Source organism: Rhinopithecus bieti, unplaced genomic scaffold (genome assembly GCF_001698545.2).
Source record: "Rhinopithecus bieti isolate Rb0 unplaced genomic scaffold, ASM169854v2 scaffold_19276, whole genome shotgun sequence".
NCBI lineage: Eukaryota > Metazoa > Chordata > Mammalia > Primates > Cercopithecidae > Rhinopithecus > Rhinopithecus bieti.
This window is the reverse complement of record NW_016809527.1, coordinates 764,459-783,093: the sequence shown is the minus strand read 5'-3', so window position 1 is coordinate 783,093 and position 18,635 is coordinate 764,459. Positions and strand designations below refer to the sequence as shown.

Genomic DNA, 18,635 nt, shown 5'->3' with positions numbered 1-18,635 from the left:
AGAGAGAGAGAGAGAGAGAGAGAGAGAGAGAGAGAGAGAGAGAGAGAGAGAGACACTAAGAGGCATAGCATTTTTTATTTTGAAACATGGTCTGGCTCTGTAGCCCAGCCTGGAGTGCAGTGGTGTGATATCAGCTCACTGCAACCTCTGCTTCCCAAGCTCAAGCCATCTTCCCACCTCAGCCTCCCAAGGACACACCACCATGCCCGGGTAATTTTTGTAGTTTTTTGTTTGTTTGTTTTGTTTTCTTTTGTTTTGGTTGTTGTTGTTGTTGTAGAAAGTGTTTCTTCATGGTGCACAGGCTGGTCTCGAATTCCTGAGCTTAAGCGATCCACCTGCTTTGTCCTTCCAAAGAGCTGGGATTACAGGCATAAGCCGCTATGCCAGGCCAGCATAACACTTTTATTCGATGAAAAGAGACTCATAACAGCCTAGTTGAGAGACATGGAAGGCTTAAATGTTGCTCACACATATTAATCACTCAATAAATATCAGTTATTATGAATTCAACTGTTTTTAAAATTAAATAAAAATAGCTGTTTATAGGTGTAAAATGTACCCAACATGGAGGCAACATTTTCCTCCTTTTAGCTTTTCAATATTTCCTATAGACCCTGAGCATGCCTGCTACTTTTCTATGGTGTATTCTGATTATTTAGGCATGAGTATGGCTCTGCAATGGATTTCAGACTCCTAGAAGACAGAGACCAGGCAAGATATTTATCTCAGAATCTTTCATACTACCTCACAGTCAGTAGGCACTTAAGAAATACAGGCTTCTTTCAGCAGTTGTTCAGTATATTCTGAACCTAAAGCACCCTAGATTAAGGGATTTTAACTCCTTTGAGATTTGACACGAGTAGTGAACTTAAGCTTTTGAGACAGCAGCAGGTGACTGAGAGTCCTGCACAAACAGGACAAAATCTTATCTTTATTTAAGGAGGGGTAAGTGAAACCTCCATTTCATCACTGAACATTTATCTATATTTCTTGTCAATTTCTAGAAAAAAAATGATGCCTACCTGTTTATTAATTTATTCACTGGATATCCCTTTGCAATTTCTTAAGCTTAAATCTAAATACAACAACCTATAAAATCTAAGGTCAGATTACAGACCAGAAAAGCCACCTACTCTAGAGTCCTAAAGCTGGAGTCCAGGAATAGATATTAACAAATGAGACTGGCAAAGACAAATTTAGTGAAACTCCATGTGAAATTGTGTGGGATATTTTATAAGTACATTTTCCACAACAGAGAGGGTCTATAGCAATAAGGAGTTTCTTTAAACAGTCTGTGATATTAAAAATATTGTCCATTGATTTTCAAATCTATCATACTATGAATGAAATGCTGTGAAACATTCCATTTACTTATTAAATGCCATTGTACAAAAGGTCTTATTTTAGTGTCACCCCAAAATCTAGACAGGAAGTTCTGTCTTAAGTCTATCCTAATCTGTTGGCAACTCCTCCCTATGGAAGCCCTTAGTAAATTCGGTGGAAATAGCAAACAGCTGCTCACCAACACCCACCCCAAAGAAAGAACAAGACATTTCTCACATATCTCAAGCTGCCTTAAATGTTCTTTCTTTGGCAAAGAAGAAGAAAAGAAATATATTTTTGGCCTCTAAACCTTTTCCCACCCGTGTGTATTTCTGCAAAAATGTTATCCATATGGTTTTGACTGCATTCTCCGTAAGTCATTAGACATGCTTTGCACTGAGAATTTTCTGATGACCAAGGAGTCTTTGGAGACATTTTAAAATGGCCCTCTTAGCCTTTCTTCATAGAAACAGGGAAGCTAAACTGAGCCAAATGCAAATGAACTAAGACCTGGAAAGCTTGGAATTTTATTCAAAACTCAGAAACCATAAGGCTTGAGTGAGCCTTAAATCTGTCCATGCAAAGTCTTCACCTCCTTCTCCAGGGACAAGATACACTAAATCATCCATTGGGATGGGGCACAGATAATGCAATGCCTCCAGACATCTAAGTTGATATTTAGGGTTGGGTGCAGTGACTCCATAAAATTCCAAGAACTTCTAATCACTCCAGGGCTTCCCCATTATTCCCAGAGGATAAAGATTTTGGACTTGGACTTGGGTGTTGAATTCCTAACTCCATCACCTACTAGCTATATTTTGGCATGCTACTCAAGTTTTTCAAGACTCAATTTCCTATTCCATAAAGATGGGATAGTATTATCTATCTCATACTGTAAAGTATTTTCAGAATTGTAAGGAATATTCAAAACATTGCAAATAAAATGCTTGGTGCACGGTAGAAGTTCAAAATTATCTCTCCTCTTTCTCTCTGCGTAACAGTAGTTGGGACCAGGAAGAGCTCTTTGTTTCTTTAGGGAAATATTGACTGTGTGGGGTGAGGAAGAGAAAGACTGGACAGTGTTCCAAAGCATTAAGTCCCCTCTTTCTAAGGTATGTAGACAACAACTCATCTTGGGAGACTGATCACAAGGAAAGAGTTAGGAAGAATCAGTCAGGACTTTGGTCTTCATCTGAAGTTGCCTGACTACGTTGTCTCAGATTGATTTCAGAACTGCATTATCAGCAGGGTTGCTGTTGCCTACTAACAGTCATGGAAGTAGATCTCAGCTAGGGGATGATGGGGAGACAAAGAAAAAGATAGGGACGAAAAAAGGAAGGAATGGGGTACAGACAGAAAGAGAAGGAGAGAAAATAAAGAAAGGAGGAGAGGCAAGAGATAGTGACCTGGGGTTTCATACCGCGTTGGGTGGAAGAAGCAGTGTGTGTGGTGGGAGTTTTTCTTCGTGGTCAGAATCAAAGTCAGAACTGCCCTGGGAAACCTGTGTTCAACACCTGGACGTGGGCCAGAAGCCAAGGGAAAGAGAAAGTTGCCCAAGAAAAAAGGGAGAAGTTTCCACCAGGCGGAAAGAGAAATCCCTGGGTGAGTTAGTGGTTGGAGAGCTGTCCGTGGTGCTGACTCCTCCTCATTGGGATTCCAGTGGAGGCTGAAAAGCTCTGCACTGGCTGCTGCTCCTCTCCCTTTCCTCTCCCCTCAGTCCTGGCCTCCTGAGACCCAGGATCATTCTGGCTAGCTCTATGTCTTCTCCTATCTTTTTCCCTTTCTCTTTATTGATTAAATAATTTTTTCCCAAGTTCCCAGTTCATCACTCAAACATTTCTCTTCCATTTTGTTTCAAGACTCCTCTTCCTCCAATTAGTTCACTGGCTCTTAGATTGTTCTAGGCCTCCCTGGTGGTCACATCTCTCTCTTATCATCCTTTGAATTAAAAAACAAACAAACCAAAAACATACAATGGAAATCATAAAAGCAGACAGCATACACTGAGCACTCACTAGGTGTCAGGGAGCAGTCTAAGTGCCTTTGCATACGTTAACTCATGAGCAGTCTAAGTGCCTTTGCATATATTAACTCATTACAATTCCACATCAGCCCTATTAGATGGGTAGATATATTATTATTCTATTAAATAGACAAGGAATTGAGGCTTAACGGGTAAGTAATTTGACCAAGACCACACAGCTACAGGATTCCAACCTCTCTCGAGCCTGCACTTCTATTGAATCTGGCTCTTTTATATTTTCCATCACCTTTTCCTGTGACTTCCTGCCACTCCGTCTGGTAGCCTTAATGCTTTCTATTCTTGCCTAATCTTCAAGGAACTAGGAATCTGCATTGCTGATTTGGTTTAAATCAGAAGGGAAGCAAAGTAAACAAATATACAAAATGTGCGCTGTGTGGGAATTGAGATCATACGAGGGCTTTATTTTCTGCTTCAGGGAGAGGCCCCATGTTAGCAGCCCCAGCCTGCATCTCAGGCTGATTGTGGAGTCTTTTGCTTTTCATTTTCATGTCTTACTCCCTGTACCCTCGCCCCTTCCCCGCCTCTGGTGGTCTCCAGAGAACTTCGTGTCCCCTCAGCTTCTCACTCCTACATCCTGCCTACGTAAAGAAGCTCTTGCTTCATTCTGGGAGGTTACGTGGGCTCTCGCCTACACACCGAGAGAAACAGTCTCAAACACTCACAGAGAGACGGGCAGACACAAACGGACCCACACGGGCACCTCCCGAGACAAAACCCATACTCGATGGGTCCACGCGGCCGTGGAAACACCTGCGGCCCCAGAAACACTCAGGTACTCGCGACACACACAGTACAGTCACGCTTAAGGGCACCAGGATTCCGGGTTTGCGCCTATGCACGGTCCCCTTGGATGCTCGTGCGCATAGACACAACACCGTACACCCCCCAGACCTACGAAACTCCCCACGGCTCAGCTCCAGCCCACCCGGGCCGCCCTTCCCTCGAGGCGGCCTCCCGTCTCTCATCCTCTCGCTTCTCCTCCTCCTTCGCCTAAAGATGTACAAAACACTCCTCGGAAGCAACCCCGGCGCTCGGCTCCTCCCTCCCCGCCCCCAGGCCGCCGCTCCCCCATTCATTTTCGGCCGTCGCCGGCTAAGTCCCTCCCCACGCGTAGCCCTGCCTCCGCCGCTCCCCGCCCGGAGACCGCGGCGCACTTGGACTTCCCTCTCCATTCGCCAGCCGCCTGGCTCCCGGTCCCCACGGCTGCAAACTGATCTGGCGCGGGGGGAGGAGGAGAGCGCAGGCGAGCGAACCCGCGAGAGAGGGAGAGAGCGAGAGAGCGAGCGAGCAAGAGCGAGAGCGAGAGAGCCGGGAGGCAGAGGGAGTAGTGACCGCCTTCCGGAGCCGGGATTCATGCCTGTCCTCGGGACCAGCGAAGGGGACTTTACGGCTGAGTATGAGCCAGGCTGCTAGGAGCCAGGTACCCCCACGCCTGCAGTCCCCGCGCCGTCCCCGGAATGCGAGCTGGACGCAGGGCTCTCCCAAGTTCCCACCAAGCCGAATAAAAAGCGTCCGCCCGCAGCTCTCCGCCAAAGACGGACATTGACTCCAGGTAAGGCGGCGCCGGGTGCAGCGCCCAGCAGCCCCGCTGCCCTTGGACCTGGCCCCGGACCGCATTCGGGGCGCCCCCGCGCTCCCCTCCCCCCTGGCACCCTTGTCCGCTCTTCACCTGGCCGCCCCGCCGCCTCCAAGTCTTCTCCGGTTCTAGGGAGGGGGTTCCTGTGCCTGGGGCTCAAAGGGTTAATTGCGGGTTTGAGTGAGTGGCGTGTGTGTCCCCGCGCGCTCCCGACGTGTGTACCATGGTGGGAACTTGATGTGGTGCTAGTGTGTGTTTGCGTGTGCGGCGTCGTTTGCGTTTGATGCGTGTGTTTGTGGTGTGTGTGTGTGTCCGTGTAAGGGAGGGGTGAAGAGAGAGAGGTCCTATAACCTACTTACGGCGCGATGTGTGTGTGCATGTTTGTACGTATTTGTTTGTGTGTGTGCGCTTGTGTGTCTTTTTAATTAGGTCTCTCCAGCTTATACGGAATGGGACCCTTACTATAGGATCACGTAGTCATCGAGAAACCCGCTGTGGACTTCCTCTTGGGGCTCTGGGCTTGGGGTTTGGGGAGGATTATGGGGCTGTAGATGGCACCTTCTTTAGCCCAATGTTGGTACGCTTGAAGGAAATTCCTCCAAACGGTGGAATCCTGCTACCCTGGGACCCACCGCTTAATATGAAAGAGACATGGCCAACTCCCGAGGCAAATAAGACGCTGTCACTTTAAATTCCACACTGGACAGACTCCAGGATTCTGATGGGAATTTGGAGACACTGGATAGTGGGTGACAGAGAAAGGGGGAAGTCAGCGGTGGGCTCTTTATCTGGGGCTTGGCAAGTCTGGGATAGGGATTTACCCTACATCCCCGTTTTCTGGTGCTTTTGGGGAGGATCTGGGCAAGTTTGCATGGATCCCCCCTCAGGGGAAAGGAGAAAGCGTCCTCGGGGACTTGCTCATCCATCACAGTTGCAGAGGGTCTCAGAGGAAATTTCATTTGGGGGCAGCTCTGGATGATATGGAAGGAGATGGATGGGGCACTTTCCTAAGACAGATTCGTCTTTCTTTCCCCATTTCAGGCGGGGAAGCCCCCAGAGAGTCTCTTCCTAAATATGCCTCTCCATGGCTCCACTGGAGTTAGGAGGATATTGGGAGAAGGCAGAGAGGTGGAGAGAGAGAGAGAGAGAGAGAGAGAGAGAGAGAGAGAGAGAGAGAGAGAGTGTTTCAGTACTGAGGGAGATCTACAATTTGAAAAGGGGCTGTGAGTGGGGAACCTATGACAGAATGTGGCAGTAATTGACTTAAACTGCTGTCGGTTTGTGCCTCACATCTCTAGCTTGGCTCCAAAATACTGCCAAGGGCAGGGGGGCCATGGAGGAATCTCAGCCAGGAAGGCAGTTTGGGTCAAGGCCCTCTTTCTTCTTTCCTCCACCTCCTGGGAGGCTCTTTAGGTAGGTCCCTTGGCCACCCTGGCTTGGTACTGTTGGGCTTGGGCTCTGGGGCCAGCCATTGATTTGATTCCCAGCTGCCTCTTAAAGGCTTGCCCTACTCAGCAAAAATGCTGAGTTTTACTGCTGTTAGCATGGCTTCCAGACTCGGCAGCTGTTACTTTCTCAAGGTAAGCGGCAGCCGTTCTGCTCTCAGCCAGGGAGGCTAGGAGAAGACAAGGGCTGTGAGGCTGGGACACAGCCTCTTGTCTAGCTCAGCTCGGAGGGGCCACTGACAAGGCCTCTTAGGGGAAAAAAGTAGAAATATACTTGGCCTAAAAAATGTACACATATATATTCTAGGAAGCAATATATATGTATATATAATACAGACACACACACACACATATGTATATATTCATATTCTGGGGAGAGATAAAAGCAAACATGTATTTGTAGGAACCTGCCCTGACGGGTGGGTTCTACCTGCAGGCACTTGCAGACATACCATTCTCTGTCCAGAGGCTGATACCTCAGGCTGAAGCCTTCACACAGCCACAGAGAATCTCCTTCAGGATGTCAGAGCAGACCTCCCTGGATTGTCTTGGGTAGGGAGTACTAGGGCCAAGGAGGAGACTCCTTTTTGGGGACTGCCTCATTTTCTCTCTTTCATAATTCATAGATGATTGAAGTTGGAAGGAATATTAAAGAGCAGAAAGGCAGGACTGTGTGGCCTAAAGAGGGGATGAGAATTCTCCAATATTCAGTAGTGAGTTAGTGGCATGCCTAGGACTAGAATCTAGGCTTATCAGCTAGATCAATACCTTTCCACTCCTCCCACACTGCCTGGTACTGCATATTGCTCCCACCCCTATCTTGCCACCCTGCCACCATGACCCCTACCAAGACAATCGCTTGTCTTCCCTCATGAAACTTCACATTTTCAGAGATGCATTTCAAGGTTTTTCTATCTGGAAACATGACCCTGAAAAGAAAAGGTCCAATGCCTCAATCACTATTCCCAAAACACACAAACACACACAGACACACACACACACACACACACACACACACACACACACGGGGTGGGGTGGGCAGGATTGAGAGAGACAGAGAGACAGAGAGAAAACATAGATTCCTTCTCCAGTGTCTTTAGAGAATTACCCACAAGCAAAAGGACCCAGTACTGAGTATGACTGGTAGGCAGAACCCAGCAAAGTGTCTGGTCTGTATCTGAGATTCTTATTAAGGAATGCACTGGTTTCCAGAGAGCAAAATGTACACCCATCCACCAATGCAAATATTTTAGGCAAATTAATTTCTTTATATTAATTAGAATCTCACCCCTAGACATTTATACATGTTACAGGCACAGGAGCATCTGCAAGCATACATGAATAGGTGTGCTTATATACACATGTGCACACAAAGATCCAGAAACCTTTCCTACTTGCTACATTTCCAAAAAAGAGAACCTCCACACCGAATTGTGTTATCCTATATAAAGCATCTCCCATGTGACAACTAGGACTCATGAACTCCGGGAAGGAGAAATGTAAAGCCCTGTGAAAGAGAGACCCTGGAGAAGTCAGAATCGAGTTCACTCAAAAGTCTGCTCCTAGACTTCTAGATGTCTGTTTCGGGGTGCCGGCAAATACTGAAAAACATGGGGGTTTTAGGCCCATCTGCAATAGAGCCTTTTCCATGCAGGATTTTCCAAGGCTAGATGGCACTTTAGCTCCCAGAAGGGGGAGCTGTGACTCCATTTCAACCAAGGAGAAACAGCTCAGAGATTCCAAATCAGCTCTTGGGCCCCCGTTGAGTTTAGACGACCCAGCTCAGGCTGCAATGAATATCTTTGCCGCTGGTACAGGCAAGGACTGTAAAAACACACTCCCCTGATCAGTTCAAATTCAACATCTCTTTCTTAGTGCTTGCAAGAGTTTATGTTATGGATCATAAAGTCCTCCATTTTTCTGAAAAGGTCTTTGCCCAAAGGCCCTTCAGTTGTGCAAGGAGACATTTTTTGATTCGCAACCTCTCTGTTTTTCCCTCCCAATTCCTTGGAGGAAATCACCAGTACATTATCACTTGAACAGGCCATTAAGGTTAGACATACCCTACCCTTCTTTTCCTGCTTTTCCCGTGCTGAAATACAAAGCTTAACAAATTGGCTGCTGAACTACTGGTAACCATGTTAAAGACAAGATGGAGGTCATGTGAAGAAGACAGGTCCTTAAATGTCATTCTTCAAATAATTTTTCCAGTTGTGCTCCCTTCTGCAAAGATTATCTTTATTATTCTTTCCACTAGCTCTCACATTCAGCCACGACTTTTAACAAAATTCTACCCATATTTCAACATCTAGCTCAAATGACCCTTCCAAGAAGTCTTCTCAAGATCTTATTTTGGAATTAATCTCTTTATCACCTGATTTTTCTGTACCATTTTATCTGAAACTCTATTTTAGTTTGTGTCTCTGTTTGCCCTGCTCTATAGTGCCTTGGGTATAGTTCTGTCTTACCCTCTTCAGTATGGTCTCAGGAGCATCTTTGTATTCCAGGGACTGACACAGAGTAGTTGCTTCATAAATGTTTGCCATTGCATTTCATGTTGCATCTCAATGGCAACTGTCATCTCTCTCTCTGTCTCTCACACTTTCTAGCTAACAATTGCTTCATATTCATTTAAAGCAATGACGTTACAATTGCTTCATATTCATTTAAAGCAATGACGTTATGGCATTTTTACCTATACCAAGAATATGGGGATTCCAATGATAATACAGACAGATGAAAATTAGACCCTACTTTTGGAAGTGAACATTGACTTCCTGTGTTCCAGGGTCTTTAGTTTTGTTCTCCCATGTAGTCTTTCTTTCCACCCAGTGGGACAGATACAGCCCCTTTTACAGAAGAGGAAAGTGAAGCCCAGGCTGGTTAGACTCCTTGACCAAGATCACACAACCATCACAGCCAGAATTTGAATCTGTCTTCCTTCTTACGTCATCTCTGCTCTTTTCACTGTACCACTGAGTTAATGGTAACTATTATGAATGGCTGGCAACATCGGGTTGTTCAATAGATGCTAGGAATAGCTGGGACTTATTATGAACTCTTTGAAATTGATGGCATGAAGGTGTCCTGAGTCACTGGATCAAAGAAAACCTCTGAAGGTTTCTCAGTAACCAAACTTTTCTCCATTTTCAGGAAGGATGAGTTCTTTTTGTAATGCCAATAATACATGACCAAAATATCAGTTTTATTACTTTTAGTGACAGCAAGTTCATTACCACACAAACCAGCCTATGCCGTATTTGAAGAGCTTTGTTGGAATATTTTCTTACTTTGCCCGTAAATCATCCTTCTATCCATATGTCTCTGAAATCACACAAGTGTAATTCTCTTCCAGTTATCAGTTCTTTGAATATTATGAAAGCAAAATTATTTCACACCAATTTTCTTTCTGAATGGAGGGGATTGTCTTCACAGCCCTGTCTTCTGTAGCATCTGCTTGAAGGCCTCTTGGCACCCTGAATACTGTCCTAGGGAAATTGTCTGGTTTACCTCACTTTTAGGACTTAGATGCCACCAAAAAATGGGGAAGGATGAGCTGAAATTGAGTGAGGATTTATTCAACAAATATTTGTTGGCTGCCTACTGTTTGCCAAACATTGCTGTAGACGAGAACTGTCAAATGGAACTGTCTGTAATGATGGACTTGTTTTTTGTGCTGTCCAATATGGTAGCCACTGACCATGTATGGTTTCTGAACACTTGAAATGTGGCCAGTGTTGCTGATGAGCTGAATATTTAATTTTATTTAACTTACATTAATTTTTATTTTAATTTATATAGCTGTATGTGGCTCGTGGCTACTGTATTTGAATAGCATAGGTCTGGGCTTTAGAAATGTAGCATGAACATGGCTGTGGCCTTGTTTTCATTAAGCTCACACTCTAGAGGAGAGAGATGAATAATCAATGAGTAAACAAATAGATAATCAAAATAATATTATATAATATTAAATGTCACACCACTAGTTGTGGTAATGTGCTAGAAAGGAATGTGGATGGTATAATTTTAGATTGACTAGCTAGGAGAAGCCTTCTCTGAGAAAGTGATATTGGAACTGAGGCATAAATGAGGAGGAATCAGCCATGTAATTTTGTGGGGAAAGAGCATTAGAGGCAGAGAGAAGAATAAAATGGAGTTGGCCAGGCTTGGTGGCTCATGCCTGTAATCTCAGCACTTTAGGAGGCTGAAGTGGGAGGATCGCTTGAACCCAGGTGTTTCAGACCAGCCTGGGAAACAGCAAGACCCCATTTCTACAATCATCAGCATCATCATAGTCATCATGGCGCCTGTAGTCCCAGCTGTTCAGTAGGCTGAGGTTGAAGAATCACTTGAGCCTGAGAGGTTGAGGCTGCAGTGATCTGTGATTGCACTACTATACTACAGCTGGGCAGCAGAGTAAGACCCTGTTTCAAAAAACAAAACCAAACCAAACAAACCATGGAGTCACTTCACTGGGACAAGCTTAGGAAGTCTAAGAGATGGACTACCTGCCAGTGTGGCTGAAGCTTTCAAATTGGGAAAATGACATGAAAGGGAATTAGGAAGGTAAGCAGGGGCCGATCACAATGGCCTGTACAGGAGAGTGAGAAGTTTTGACATCTTTTCCTTGACATCTCTGTTTGGAAGTTTGAGGACTAAAGAGAGTTTGAGAGTTGACAGAAGGTCATTGTCAAGTACTCTTGATGGGTTTTTATTATGTCCATGTTTAATCAGTAATTTCAACAAGTTTTCTTATTTTAATTTCTAGTCCTACTCTGAATGCCATACCCTGGAGATACAATAGTCTAAAGGGAGGAGGAGAAACAAGAGTAGGGGAAATGGATAGAAATGGAAGAAGAGAATGAATATGTGGGGGTAAAGTAATTTAAATGAAGTCTTGTGAAAAAGAATGAAAACTGGAAGTTTTCAGTTTGGATCAGCAAATATTTATTGCATATCTTGTCTTGGAAAGGCTTTGGACAAAGTGACTTGGGGGGTGTGGTGATGAATCTTGCTAGGTACTGGCAATCTAATAGTACCAATCTGCAAATCTATAAATAATTATCATTCATGATAGATTGATAATTGTCACTTCAGAAGTTCTGTGAGAATTTTGGGTAAGGGGAAGTCTAAGGGAAGACACATCAGTAGTGATACTGGTGAGGAGGATGTCGACAGTGAACTGTAAGGTCTCAGATCACAGGCTGTATCTTTTTCTTTAATGTCTCCATTAATTCAGAATGTTATACAATAAGAGCACAGGGACTCAGGGTACCTGATTCCAGCCCTGGCTTCTATCACTATATATGTAGACCTCCTTAAGAACCTATCTGTATGTCTCCAGGCTTGCCTTCTCTAAATTGAGAAGGGCCCAGCTGTGGCTTGCTTCACTGAAGGTATATTGCCTGGCTCTATGAAAATGTTGCAATCAGGCACCGTGGCTCACGCCTGTAATCCCAGCACTTTGGGAGGGTGAGGCAGGGGGATCACTAGGTCAGGAGTTCAAGACCAGCCTGACCAACATGGTGAAACCCTGTCTCTACTAAAAATACAAAAATAGGTGGGCATGGTGGCATGCGCTTGTAATCCCAGCTACTCAGGAAGCTGAGGCAGGAGAATCGCTTGAACCCGGGAGGTAGAGGTTGCAGTGAGCTGAGATCACACCACCTTACTCCAGCCTGGGCAACAGAGTGAGACTCCATTTCAGAAAAAAAAAAAAAAAAAAAAAAAAAAAAAGCAAGCAAAAACTGTAACTGGGCATAATGGTGCACACCTGTAGTTCCAGCTACCTGGGAGGCTGAGGTGGGAGGGTCACTTGAGTCTGGGAGGCAGAAGTTGCCATAAGCCAAGATCGCACCACTGAACTCCAGCCTGGGTGACAGAGTGAGGCTCTGTCTGAAAAAAAAAAGAAGAAGAATACATTGCATGACAAAGTTCTTGTAAAAGCAGAGAGGGACACTCAAAGTAGCTGTGCTTCCTCATAAGATTTAGATGTCTTCTAAAAAATAAGCAAATTTAAAAGAGGTCATACCTTACAGCACAGATGTGTTTTGAGACAGTGTGGCTGAGTGGTGGTGAGATAGTGATTCTGTGCTGTGGCAACTCCTGATACCAAAGTGATTAAGTGTTAACATGAAACCCACTGTCGTCATGGAACACAGCAGCCCAGAAAGACTGCCTAGAGATCCATAGACAGTCCTTGCTACTGAGGGGGCAAAGAAGACAATTAAGGAGATAATGAGGCTGAGAAAAAGTGAAATTAATTTTTTTTTCATATGAGGGTGAAGGGGATCTTTGTCTCTGAGGGAACTATCTTTTGGAGAATGCAAGTAGCCTTAAGGAGAATAGACTGAATAAGACTGGGTATGAGAAAGTTAAGAGTCATAAATTACCCGGGCTTCCTGCTATCCCTACACAGGAATGGAGAGCCTGGCGAGGACATAAAATATATCATTCTGAACAAATTTTGTTCTCCGTTTGCAGGGGTTTTCTCACAGGGTGGAGAGTTGTATACAAGGAAGTTGGGGCCATCTTGGGATAGCTTGAGACTGTATTCCCCCAAGGGTGGGAGGTAGATTGATAAGGCAATTAACAAAAGCAACATGCAACCATTTTTGTGTAAACTGCAAAGGTCAGAGCAGCAGGGCTCTGAGTAAATGGCCTATATGAACAGCTAGAACCCTTTGTAAGGGTTAACCCAGTACTGGCCCTGGGAGATTTCTAAGATATAATTTATCTAGCCTTGCAAAGGTCCTGCAAATGAGCCAGTGGGAACCTCTGTGAGAAATAATGGATCTTGGGGATAATGGAGAACAGCCGCGTTACAGATTACAAGCTGATTCAGATGGAGGAAAGCCAGACATCCAGGATATGATTGCTTTTTGGGGAAAACGTAGTGAATTCTCAAGTCTCCATTCTAAGATTTAGCAATCCTCAAAAGTAGATGAAACTCTAGTAGGCTGTGGAATTCCTAGAGTCCCCAGGAACTCCAAGATAAACCTAGAAGAGCAAACAGAGAACTGTGAAAGAGACAACTGCCTTCTGTGAGTACGTTTCCCTTCACATGGTAGTAGATAAGCCAGATTTCTTATGGAATTTGTTGGGTTCTGAGTTTACAGGCACATGATAAAGGAAGGACCTACAGGAAGTGTTGGCTGGCACGATAAAAACATCTGCACAAGCATAGGGGCCATTAAAAAAGAAAATCAGCACTTTGGTATGTTTAGGAAAGATTGAAAAATAGATTACCTGGCAAGGGTTGGTAATATGGTTTTGCTGCTGGGACACATTTTGGAGATATAGTTCTTTTAGGTGAAGTGGTCCACATCAAATGCCATTGCCAGAGTTAGCGAAGGCTGGGGAGGACTGAGAGGGGTTATAAAGAATTTTATTCTGAATGTATATCAATAGGACAACAACATTGAAAGTCCAGTGAAGGCTTGCAAATGATTCCTGAAAATATTACCAAGTCGGCTCCAGTTTTTGCTTACCTCTCTCTCTTCCCTGACAGTGGGAATGATACATGTAGGCAGAGCATGGACTGGAATTTGAGGGGGCTCTGGAAGGATCTTCATCCCTAACATTTAGAGATGGCTGAAATGTCACTGCCCTAAAGCCATTCTTGGAGTGAAAAAGTGGATGTGCCAAGCACACGACATATTCTTTGTGCTGCAATGGATACTTGATGTAGATAGCTGACTAAATATTCTCAACAAGCTCATGCATAGGGAGTATTGTGCCCCATTCTAGAGATGATGAAACTGAGCTCAGAGCAGTAACGCCACTTGCCCAAGGCCATATACTGAGCCAGTTGTGTTTTCTCGTGGATTTGAATCTACTTCTTTCTGACTTGAAAGTACAGAGGTTGAAAGCCTGGGTCTGCTGGAGTTTGAATACCTGCTCTGCCACTTTCTAGCTATTTGATGTGGGGCAGATGACCTGATGTTTCTGTACCAGTTTTCTCATCTGTAAAATGAGTACTATAATGATAGTAACTCCAGGTTGGGCATGCTGGCTCACATCTGTAATCCCAGCACTTTGGGAGGCTGAGGCAGGAAGATCGCTTGAGGCCAGCTGTTTGAGACTAGCCTGAGCAATATTTAGCAAGACCCTGTCTCCACAAAAAAATTTAAAAAATAATTAGCCAGATGTGGTGGCATGTGCCTGTAGTCCCAGCTACTCCGGGGGTGCTGAGGCAGGAGGATTACTTGGACCAAGGAGTTCAAAGTTTCAGTGAACTGTGATCATGCCACTGCAATTCAGGGTGGGTGACAAAGTGAGATTCTATCTCAAAAACAACAACAATAATAATAGTAACTTCGTAGAGGTGTGTGTGGATTTAGTTAGTTTATATGATAAGCGCCTCAGACAGTGCCTGGAAGATCATCAACACTATATAAACATTAACTGTTACTGCTTTTTACGATTTTCACACCATCTTATATTAGATTAGCCATTGCTCATACTCTCAGGTATGTGCTCAAACTGGAAATAACATGTAGGAATAAAAGCATTATTAGGTTCAAGGCACTGCCTTGCAAATGAGCGCACTCAATTATTTCTACTAACCTCCCCACCATGTGGCAGTGGGATAACAGTGATTAGGCGAGAGAGTGAGAAAGTAGGATAAGGCATGGGAGAACGCAAAATGACAGAGGCAGATTTTCAATTTCTCTGTGTTACAACAGGCCAGAAATGAGATATAGATGTAAAGACCAGATATAGACATAGGATCATCTACCATAAAGGCAGAAAGTCATCTTCAACACAGTCCAGCTCAAATTCCAACCTCTCTCTCTCCTTTTTTTTTTTCTTCTTGGAGATGGAATCTCGCTGTGTCACCCACGCTGGAGTGCAGTGGTGCGATCTCAGCTCACTGCAATCTCTGCCTCCCAGGTTCAAGTGATTGTCCTGCCTCAGCCTCCTGAGTAGCTGGGACTACAAGTGTACGCCGCCACACCCAACTAATTTTTTATATTTTAGTAGAGACAGGGTTGCACTGTGTTGCCCACGCTGGTCTAAAACTCCTGACCTCGTGATCTGTCCGCCTCAGCCTCCCAAAGTGCTGGGATTACAGGCGTGAGCCAACATGCCTAGCCTCTCCTTTTTTTTTTTTTTTTTTAATGCATATAAACTATTTTTAAGATCAATCCGTACCTGAGTTGGTCTTAGAACCCTTGCCTTGTGCAGCCCATCTTACTTTTGATTTGGTTTTCTAATATGTGAGACGGTATTCATCAGGTGCATAAGGGAAAGTAGATGATTGACAGCGTAATGGATGCTCTTGTGTGAACTGTGTTTATCATCCTTCTTATGATTCCCCTCTTCGTATTTATTCTCATTTATTTTATCAAGTGTTTGCATGTGGTCACATGTTATATCTCATTTAACCTTTACAGTAACACTCTGAAATTGTAATATTCTCCCCATTTTCCAGATGAGAACACTGTGGGTCAGAGGTAAAAGGATTTGCCCCAAGATATACAATAGGTGAGAGCATCAGGTTCCAAGCCCAGTGTATGTTATCAGCGAGTGTATGTAATATTCTGTCTTTGAATTGCCATTCCTTTATCCACCAGCTGAAGGCATTATCCAGCTTTTAGCAGCTTGGTGGTGTCCCAAAGACAAGGTTGAATATTGCTGCCTAATCTCTATTGTCTTGGGCTAGGTTAGTCATTGCAAATCTTCTTCCACTCTGTCATGCAGACTCTGTCCTCAATCCTGATCCTGTACATGCCTAAATGAGAAAGGCATCCATCTTTCATGTTCCAGGAGATGTTATAAATGGTGCCACTGGAAGGAGCTTTCTTAAATCTCCTTAACAATCTGCATTTTGCTTTCTCTCCTTTATCTGTCAGCATCATGAATATCTTCCACTCTTCCAATGCTTTCTGGCTGCCAACTTCATAGCGTCTTAAAATAGTAATTTAACTTCACAATGTCTCGGCAGGAAACCTCAGCTTAGCATGTTTATCTGCACCCTTAGTTCAAATGTTGCTGACACCAGGACCAGTAGTTATAGAAGGAGCTACTTTCTAACTCTGGGCCAGAGCCAAGAGCCAGGATCTTACTTTTCCTGGGAGTAGAACCACCAAAGCCACCAGTGATAGCAGTAACACTTTTTCAAGTCAGAAAATAGCAGGGTAGAGTTAGCCCAAATTGTGACAGCCAGATGTTGCAATCTCTCTGTCTGTCTCTGTTTCTTTCTCTCTACTTCACTTATACACACACACACACACACACACACACACACACATGTGTGCATGCACAATGTTGCAATCTTTCTGTCTGTGTTTCTTTCTCTCTGCTTCACTTACACACACACACACATACACATGTGCACGCGCATGCATGTATAAAGAAAGGAATATTGAACATGGTTGAGAACAGGTAGAAAGAAGAGCAGTTGATATACCAGAAAATGTCCAAAGCAGATTTCTCCTTCTCTAGTAGTAGAACATGAGCCCAGATACGCTATTAAGATCACCTACTATCAGAAGATAATCTTGGGGTGGGACTTCTATCTAAAAATGGAATGAGGAACACATGTGACCAATAAATGTATAAAATACAGGATATTTTGTTCTCTGGTAATCAAATAAATGAAAATAGCAATGTGATGCTATCATCAAAACAGCTTTTTAATTTAGTGGCAGCATCCAGTTTTGGCAACAATGCAAGGAAAAGAACGCTGTCACACAGTATTGGTGGAAATCTGTTATTGAGTATACCCTTTTATGAAATACAATTTTTCACTCTTTCATAAACAAACAAACTTTTGTTGTTGTTGTTTGTTTTTTTGAGACAGAGCCTTGCTCTGTTGCCCAGGCTGGAGTGCAATGGTGTGATCTCAGTTTATTGCAATCTCCGCCTCCTGGGTTCAAGTGATTCTCCTGCCTCAGCCTCCCGAGTAGCTGGGATTACAAGCATGCACCACCATGCGCAGCTAATTTTTGTATTTTTAGTAGAGATGAGGTTTCACCATGCTGCCCAGGCTGGGTCTTGAACTCCTGACCTCAGGTAATCCACCCGTCTCAGCCTCCCAAAGTGCTAGGATTACAGGCATGAGCCACTGTGCCCAACTAAACAAACATTGTTTATTGAGCACTTATCCTTTGCCAGATGCTTTTTTATGAGCTATGAATACAGCAGGGAATCAAACTGACCAAGTTCTTGCCATCATACAGCTGACATTTAACTGAGAAAGGAGATAATTTATAAATAAAGAAGTAAACATATAGTGTATCAGAGAGCGAAGTATGATAGAGAAAAAGGAGGTAATGCATGTGGACCAGATGGCCTGGTGAGAGAGGACTTTCTGTTTTATGATACCTATTTTTTAAAAAGAAAAGAAGGTACAAATGCTTCTGAGGGAAAAAAAAGTGTCCCCTTCTAAGAAGTCAGTTAATTAGATGTGTACAAGTCTGTGAAGAAGAAATGTTATCAGGGTGTTTGGAGAAAAAAGGAAAACAAAACAAACAAAGCAGAGAATGGAATCCTCTGTGGTCCTTAAGAATGATATTAGGAAAGCGCATTTGTACATTAGAAGGTGGGATGAAGATAGGGTGTATCATTTTTAAACAGGGCTGACAACAACAGTACCTTCCTTCTAGTTATGCTGTTGAGAATGAATGTTGCATGTACAAAGCACTTAGCAACATGCCTCACATTCAGTAAGTACTTAATAAATGGCACTTATGACATTTATCAACATCGAGTTTTTTTTGTGAATTACCAATTTAAAAAAGCATAAGATTCAAAATATCATATAGAGCATGATTATTTTATATGATGTATCCTAGTATTTGAATAGTCATCTTTGGGTGATGGGTTACAGAGAATTTCATTCTTTGATTCTTACCTGTATTTTCTAGTATTTCTTTAGTGAATGTATATTGCTTGTGTAATCAGCATTTTAATTAGTGGGATGTGGGGGATCAGTGAGCAATTTGTGGTAGGAACAGGAGCTAAAGCAGAGGAGAAAGTTTTAATTCTGTTTTCTCAATTTCTAAGTCATTCATCCACCCTAAATCAAATTTAAATAGACTCAGTTTTTTTCTCTGTTTTGCTCAACCTTGGACTGAGCAATAATGCAGATAAAAACTAGAGATTTATCAAGTGATTTATACTTACTTTTTTTCTCTGAGACAGGGTCTCACTCTGTTGCCCATGCTGGAGTGCAGTGACATGATCATAGTTCACTGTAGCCTTGGATTCCTGGGCTCAAGCAATCCTCCTGCTTCAGCCT

At 43.7% G+C, this 18,635-nt stretch overlaps 1 protein-coding gene across 1 annotated transcript in view; it reads left to right on the top strand.

The window, feature by feature from the left end:
- The first annotated feature begins 4,488 nt into the window (after positions 1 to 4,488).
- BRINP1 (BMP/retinoic acid inducible neural specific 1) overlaps positions 4,489 to 18,635 on the top strand; it is a 206,334-nt gene continuing 192,187 nt past the window's right edge. Inside the window, exon 1 of the mRNA XM_017889683.1 lies at positions 4,489 to 4,919. The gene's annotated coding sequence lies outside the window, so the exon portion shown is untranslated. The remainder of the gene's footprint in view (positions 4,920 to 18,635) is intronic.